The sequence below is a fragment of the Zea mays genome, chromosome 6 (genome assembly GCF_902167145.1).
Source record: "Zea mays cultivar B73 chromosome 6, Zm-B73-REFERENCE-NAM-5.0, whole genome shotgun sequence".
NCBI classification, from domain to species: Eukaryota; Viridiplantae; Streptophyta; class Magnoliopsida; order Poales; family Poaceae; genus Zea; species Zea mays.
Window position 1 is genome coordinate 20288097 of NC_050101.1, and position 8452 is coordinate 20296548.

Consider the following 8452-nt stretch of genomic DNA (forward strand, 5'->3'; position numbering starts at 1 on the left):
GTTTCTCATGCGACTAGGAAAACATCTCATAGTCCTAGCATGCTTTACCATACTTATGATACCTCTTATGTGCTTCATTGCAAATATGGTAAAGTATGTGCTAAAAATGTGGGACCTAAATGCAAGAGAGGTAAGACTTGCATTTGGGTACCAAAAACCTTTGTGACTAACCTTGTAGGACCCAATAAGAGTTGGGTACCTAAATCCCAAGCCTAAATTGCCTTGCAGGTTTATGCATCCGGGGGCTCAAGCTGGATCATCGATGGTGGATGCACAAACCACATGACGGGGGAGAAGAAGATGTTCACCTCCTACATCAAGAACAAGGATTCCCAAGACATGATTATCTTTGGAGATGGGAACCAAGGCAAAGTCAAAGGTTTGGGTAAAATAGCGATTACTACCGAGCATTCCATTTCCAATGTGTTTTTAGTAGAATCGCTTGGTTATAATTTGCTTTCTGTCAGTCAATTATGTCATATGGGCTATAACTGTCTTTTTACAAATATAGATGTATCTGTCTTTAGAAGAAGTGATGGTTCATTAGCATTTAAAGGTGTATTAGACGGCAAGCTCTATTTAGTTGACTTTACCAAAGAGAATACCGATCTAGATGCATGTTTAATTGCTAAAACCAACTTGGGCTGGCTCTGGCATCGCCGTCTAGCACATGCTGGAATCAAGAACCTTCATAAGCTTCTAAAGGGAGAACATGTGTTAGGACTAACCGATGTCTGTTTTGAGAAAGGCAGACCTTGTGCAGCGTGCCAAGCAGGGAAGCAAGTAGGAACAAGTCATCCAAGCAAGAACGTGATGACGACATCAAGACCACTGGAGCTTCTTCATATGGATCTCTTCGGACCCGTTGCTTACCTTAGCATCGGGGGAAGTAAGTATGGTCTTGTAATTGTTGATGACTTTTCCCGCTTCACTTGGGTATTCTTTTTACAGGATAAATCCGAAACCCAAGGCACGTTAAAGCGCTTCCTAAAGCGAGCTCAAAATGAGTTCGAGCTCAAGGTAAAGAAGATTAGGAGCGACAATGGATCAGAATTCAAGAACCTTCAAGTAGAGGAATATCTTGAGGAGGAGGGCATCAAGCATGAGTTCTCCGCTCCCTATACTCCACAACAAAATGGTGTAGTGGAGAGGAAGAACCGGACGCTCATCGATATGGCAAGGACGATGCTAGGAGAATACAAGACGCCGGAGCGGTTTTGGTCGGAAGCCGTGAATACGGCTTGCCATGCCATAAACTGCCTCTACCTTCATCGCCTCCTCAAGAAGACGGCATACGAGCTCCTAACCGGTAACAAACCCAATGTTTCGTATTTTCGTGTATTTGGGAGCAAATGCTACATTCTTGTAAAGAGAGGTAGACATTCAAAGTTTGCTCCCAAAGCCGTAGAAGGGTTTTTACTAGGTTATGATTCAAATACAAAGGCATATAGGGTCTTCAACAAATCTTCGGGATTAATTGAAGTCACTAGTGACGTTGTATTTGATGAGACTAATGGCTCTCCAAGAGAGCAAGTTGATCTTGATGATGTAGATGAGAATGAAGTTCCAACGGCCGCAATGAGGACTATGGCAATAGGTGATGTGCGACCGCAGGAACAACAAGAACAGGATCAACCTTCTTCCTCAACCATGGTGGAACCCCCAACTCAAGATGAGGAACAGGTACCTCAAGATGAAGGCATGGATCAAGGGGGAGCACATGAAGAAAAGGATAAGGAGGAAGAAGAAGTACCCTAGGCACCTCCAACTCAAGTCCTAGCCACCATTCAAAAGAATCATCCGGTGGATCAAATCCTAGGTGACATCAGCAAGGGAGTAACAACTCGTTCACGTATTGCTAACTTTTGTGAGCACTACTCCTTTGTTTCTTCTATTGAGCCTTTCAGGGTAGAAGAAGCCTTGCAGGATCCGGACTGGGTAATGGCCATGCAGGAGGAGCTCAACAACTTCAAGAGAAATGAAGTGTGGAGTTTGGTGCCACGTCCGAAGCAAAACGTTGTGGGAACCAAGTGGGTGTTCCGCAACAAACAAGACGAGTACGGAGTGGTGACAAGAAACAAGGCTCGACTTGTAGCAAAGGGATATGCCCAAGTCGCAGGTTTGGATTTTGAGGAGACTTTTGCTCCTGTAGCAAGGCTTGAGTCTATTCGCATTTTATTGGCCTATGCTACTCACCACTCTTTTAAGTTGTTTCAAATGGACGTGAAGAGCGCTTTCCTCAATGGGCCAATCAAGGAGGAGGTGTACGAGGAGCAACCCCCTGGCTTCGAGAATGACAGGTATCCCGACCATGTGTATAAGCTCTCTAAGGCGCTCTATGGGCTTAAGCAAGCACCAAGAGTATGGTATGAATGCCTTAGAGATTTCCTTATTTCTAATGCTTTCAAGGTTGGGAAAGCTGATCCAACTCTTTTTACTAAGACTTGCAATGGTGATTTGTTTGTATGCCAAATATATGTCGATGACATAATATTTGGTTCTACTAATCAAAAGTCTTGTGAGGAGTTTAGCAGGGTGATGCAACAGAAATTCGAGATGTCCATGATAGGAGAATTAACATACTTCCTCAGATTTCAAGTAAAGCAACATAAAGACAGGACGTTCATCTCTCAAACGACGTACACACAAGACTTGCTCAAGAAGTTTGGGATGAAGGACGCAAAGCCTGCTAAAACGCCAATGGGAACCAACGAACATTTGGACCTCGACAAGGGAGGTAAGTCCGTCGATCAAAAGGCATACCGGTCTATGATAGGTTCTTTGCTTTATCTTTGTGCTAGTAGACCGGATATAATGCTTAGCGTATGCATGTGTGCTAGATTTCAACCCGACCCTAAGGAATGTCACCTTGTGGCTGTGAAGCGTATTCTTAGATATTTAGTTCATACGCCTTGCTTCGGGATCTGGTATCCTAAGGGGTCTACCTTTGACTTGATTGGATATTCAGATTCCGACTATGCCGGATGCAAGGTTGATAGGAAGAGCATATCAGGGACTTGTCAGTTTCTGGAAAGGTCCCTGGTGTCTTGGAGCTCAAAGAAACAAACATCCGTTGCCCTATCCAATGCCGAAGCCGAGTATGTTGCTGCGGGTCAGTGTTGCGCGCAACTACTTTGGATGAGGCAAACCCTCCGGGACTTTGGCTACAATCTGAGCAAAGTCCCACTCCTATGTGATAATGAGAGTGCAATCCGCTTGGCGGATAATCCCGTTGAACACAGCCGCACTAAGCACATAGACATCCGGCATCACTTTTTGAGAGACCACCAGCAAAGGGGAGATATTGATGTTTGTCATATCAGCACCGATCACCAGCTAGCCGATATCTTCACCAAGCCTTTAGACGAGAAAAGGTTTTGCAGGCTGCGTAGTGAGCTAAATGTCTTAGATTCGCGTAACTTGGATTGATCTATAACATACATGTGTTTTTATGCCTTTGATCATATTTTTGAGCTTTACTGCTTATTTTTGTGCTCAAGTTGTAGAATGTCATCCCCGGACCTCACAAGTCCTTGTGCAAATGATGCATATGTTTAAGGGGAGGATATGCTACAACTTGACCCATTGAGACTAATGTGTTTGTTGAGATATGATGATGTAGTCTCAAAGGTGCATTGAAAGGGAACATGTGAACTTGGACAAAGAAAAAGGCTTCCACTGTATTATGGTATCAATGTATTTTGTTCCAAGTTGTCCTTATGTTTTTCTCATTGCTTTCGATGTTTATTTGCAATTTTTGGTAAGGCAATGGGGTTAAAAGGCCACTAAGTTCTCCGTTTTGGTGCTTAATGCCAAAGGGGGAGAAATTAAGGCCAAAGCAACTGGATCAACCGCCACTTGTGAATTTCAAAATTTTTGTATTTTGAACTTGTCTATTTGATCAAAACCCTCTTGATAGCAAAGAGGAGCTCTCTAATTATAAAACTATTCTCTTTTGGGGGAGAAAGATTTCTTAAGAGAAAAAGGGGGAGCTTTAAGTGTTTGATCAAAACTAGTCTTTGAAAATGGTTTGTTTTGCAAAAATAAAGTGATTTGACTTAGAAGTAAGAAAAATGAATTTGTTTTGCAAAAATAAACCAAGTGGTGGCAAAATGATCCAAATATGCCAAATCCTGTGATATTTCAAGTGGTTTTAAGTTTGACTTCAATTTGCACTTTTTGGCTCACATTTGGTTTTGTTAGTGCATTTTAAGTTGCTTTTGATATGTTGGCATAAATCACCAAAAAGGGGGAGATTGAAAGGGAAATGTGCCCTTGGGCCATTTCTAAGTGTTTTGGTGATTAAGTGCCCAACACATCACTTTGAACTAACATGCCTTCTATGAGTGTAAGCACAGGAATAAAGAAAGCAAATTGAAATGATCAAGTCCAAATGAAGTGAATTGGAGGACCAAAATGCAACTTGATCAAAACCAAACATGGAAATATGGTTTGAGTGTTTGATAATTTGGACTTGAGATGGAGCATATTGCAAATCCTTTGGAGAGATGGATAAAGGTATGTCTCTAGCACTTAGTAAATTGTTTTGATTGCTAACTATGTTCATCTAAGTGCTAGGTAACTCAACAAGTCGAGCAAAATTGAAGAAAACAAGTTTCGCAAAGGTTGGCCAAACTTGGCCATGTCTGGGCAGCATTGGACTGTCCGGTGTGCACCGGACTATCCGGTGCCCTGCCCTGGTCAACGGTCGACTCTGCGGCCGTATTGGCCGCTCTCGGGAAAAGAGCTAGGCGACGTGGCTATAATTTACCGGACTGTCCGGTGAGCCAGCCGGCCAACGGCTCTTGCCAGTGCCAACGGTCGGGCGCAATCAACGGCGGCCACGTGGCGGGCGCGTCGCCGGCGCCAACGGTCAGCAGGTTGCACCGGACATGTCCGGTGTACACCGGATTGTCCGGTGCGCCAGGCGCGGCTCGGCTGCCAACGGTCGGCTCGACCCAGTATGGAAAGAAATCGGCACTGTGGAGTGTTCGGTGGTGCACCGGACTGTCCGGTGCACCACTGCGCAGAAGGCAAACAGAGGCCTTCCAATTGGAGGAGCAACGGCTCCTTGGCCCCTTGGGGCTATAAAAGAGGCCCCTAGGCGCCTCTAGCAGATATCCAAGCACACTTTGAGCACACAACAACTCCGAGACTCCGCAACCACGCTGTTGAAGTGCTAGAGAGAGATTTGAGCGCGTTCTTGAGTTGTAACTCTGTCGTTTTTATTCGTGCGCTCTTTCTCTTCGCTTGTGTGCGTGGTGTTGCTGCATTTGTGCTTTTGTGTGCGTTGCTACTCCCTCCTTACTCTTGTGTTGATCGAGATCATTTGTGTAAGGGTGAGAGACTCCAATTTGTGGAGATTCCTCACAAATGGGATTATATTATAAGGAAGATAACCGTGGTACTCAAGTTTGATCTTTGGATCACTTGAGAGGGGTTGAGTGCAACCCTTGACCAAAGGAGGTCACCACAACGTGGATGTAGGCATTGGCCGAACCACGGGATAAATCGCTTTGTCTCTTTGTCTATTTATTTTATTGCGATTATTGTTCTTCCTAGCTCTTTACTTCACTTCAATATTGCTCTCAGTTTAATACTCACCTTGTGAGAGCAATTAAGTGAAGAAGTCATCTTTCTCCTCTCATTCTTCTCATTCGAACTTGGTTTAGTTTTCACTAATCCATATTTGGACCAAGTTTGTTTTGTTTAGAGCTGTTTTTACAGGATCACCTATTCACCCCCTCTAGGTGCTCTCAGACGTCTCCAATTTGAAATCGACATGAGGCATCCGAATAAAACCAAGTTCGTGGTTCCCTAATCCGAACAAAGATGCGTTCAGCCTTGGCATCTTGAGCAAAGGACACTTTGAAGCAATGTGCGACTTCATTTTATTACAGACAAAGCAATCAAGATCAGCATCGCAAGGCTCCATTGTGTGACCGGTGCACTTACATCTGAAATAGAATGGTGCCTTCGGCTTTTTGGCCTTCACAACGTCATCCCCGGCTTGCTGTGCAGCCACTTCTGGAGACGCAGAAGAATCAGACCCGGGAAACGAACCCTGTGCATGATGCTGCAACAGCTGTCTCCCAGAACCTGAGGCTCCATTCCAGGTAGAAGATTTCTGTTGGAAGCGTTGTTGCTGGATCCGACGATTTTGCACCTCATGTTGGCCACTGAAACCATGGTCCGATCCATGGCCATCCCCAGATGAACCAGGCGCCCCACGAATTGGACCAGATCCTCGACCCGCAGGTACCTGATGGGGACGCCGAAACTGCTGCTGCTGTCCCTGAAGAATATGCGTCGGTGGTGCACGATTCTGTCCACCCCATCCTCGCCCACCCCTAGCCTTCGTAGGCTGGCGTGCTGTCATAGCTGCGTAGGAGGGACGAACTGGCTGTGGCGGCGGACGAAAACACGAAGTCGCAATCGAACGCAATGAAGGGTAACATGGAGACGCAGCTGACCGCGGGCGCAGATGTGGTGTGGATCGGGCCCGCACGAAGTTGAGGCAAGAACGACTGAATTCCTTGGCCCGGTCAACCAGCAGTAAATTACTTAGGTACCTTACCTGATAGATAGTGATAAGATTATTTCTATAGCTCTGATTGCTACTGACTCTTTGCTTCACTTACTAATTCTTCTGTATTTCTGTGCTGCAGAAAATCAAAGCGTCCTCATCGTCCAATCCTGTGATGCCTCTGGTCCTGCTAAGATCTCGTTCTGTGTGGTTTTCCCCTTCGGTCAGCCGAGATAGCGGTGTTTACTCATAAAGTTGCGCCTAAATGAATCACCTTTTTTGCTTAGAGTTTTCGGATTGTTCCTTCTGTAAAATGGTGCATATTGTTTCAGTGTGTGAACTATACTGAACCATTCAGTGCTTCATTTTAGGTCTGGCAACCGGTGTAGATGCACTGGAAGATGGGGAAGATCTGCAGTTTGATCCTGAGGCTTACAATTATCTCCGAGGTTTTGGCATTGGCTGGTCTTGCTTGAGGTAAAGTTTATCTTCATTCCCCCCACTTTTTGGGTGCTTACTTCAGGAGTCAGGACAATATACGATCTGTTTTCAATTACTAAAACCTTCTGTTGCGGTTTTAATGTTGTGCGCGATCAACTTGGACTCATCAGATCGGAGTTCCCTCATACATTCTATGGTGTTGCAAGAACGCAGGTTGTGTTAGTCTTTACACCTTTAAAACCTAGGCATTGCTTTTTCGCAAAAAAACTAGGTATTATTACTATCGAAACTTGGATTGCTTTTGATGTCTATCACATAGTGCTTTTTGTTATCTAAATTAGAACTTGTACATGAATTAGTTTTGTACTTCTGTTCCTGTTTATGTGTTTTGGATTTAAAAAGTGCACCATTGCTGATTTTAAGCTCAGAAAAGCCATGCCAAAAACGTTTTGTGAGCTCTCGCTTGCATTTATATCATTACTGTTGCCAGAAATTGTGATGGATTGCAAGCGGGTGAATTTGGACTGGCAAAAGATTAATATAAGCTTAAATGCGACAACTTTGTGTTTGATGTACTGTACCTACCAGTATTCTGACAATAAAATTTAGTTTTTCTTTCTGAGTTCGCAACGCACTGTACCTACCTCAGCTACTGAGGAAGAGGAGGTGAACCTTGATCGGCGTGTTGGCAGAATACTGGAGGAACTCGAGATGGTCTCCATTGAGGAAGGTGAGAAGTATGAACAGATGCTTCATGTTTTGTCGAACAAAGGCTTTGTTTCATGGCTGTGAAAACCGGATGTAACTGCTACAATGTTGCAGGTCGTTTGAGGTTCGAGAGCCTGATGCCACTGTTCTAGGAACTACTAGAGAACAAGAGCCCGATGGCTATACTTGAACCCCTCATGCAACAGACGTTTATTAGAATTGACACACTTACCATTGTAAGGCCTAGACCAATTGGTTGGTTCCCTCCCTTGATGTAGGGATGATGCTTGTTGTATTGCATTACTGCACTGGCAACCATTGTACAGGTTGTAGCTTCTCATGGTTAGCAGAGTGCAGGCATGATTTTTTACATGTGCAGCCTGCACACCTGTCGTCCAGTAGTTTGGCTCGGTTGTATTAGCAGCAACAATGAGTGGTGTTGTCGTGTTATGCCTTAAGCAAATTGTATGGTAGTTGTATCGATGATTCGTCTGTATGGCTTGGGTGCCTGTCGCAAAACTGAATAATCGATCGTGCCTTATGATGTGCCAGACATTGTGGTGCTTGGAGATCATTGTGATGAAATCAGCGTTGTAGGCTAGCCTTTTGCTCGGTTGTATTTGGCCTTCCTTTACCAGTATTGTCACTAACAATCTATCAAATAATTTGAGATTAAAAATTGAGTACAATTAACGATAGCATCACTCATTCACTCACACAGTCGATCTCAGTCATAGTCACACTCTCACACACGCTATGTCACAATGCTAGATTAAT

General features: G+C 44.4%; 1 long non-coding RNA gene across 5 annotated transcripts; it reads left to right on the forward strand.

The window, feature by feature from the left end:
- Window positions 1-5891: 5891 nt before the first annotated feature.
- On the forward strand, window positions 5892-8226 carry LOC103629087 (uncharacterized). 5 transcript variants are annotated; one of them, XR_004850080.1, is made up of 6 exons: window positions 5892-6116; window positions 6214-6568; window positions 6669-6780; window positions 6898-7003; window positions 7138-7697; window positions 7790-8226. It is a non-coding gene; the product is annotated as an uncharacterized lncRNA (long non-coding RNA). The 5 variants fall into 5 exon arrangements; XR_554113.3 differs by having other exon boundaries at window positions 6669-7003; XR_554112.3 differs by having other exon boundaries at window positions 6898-7697.
- Window positions 8227-8452: the final 226 nt, after the last annotated feature.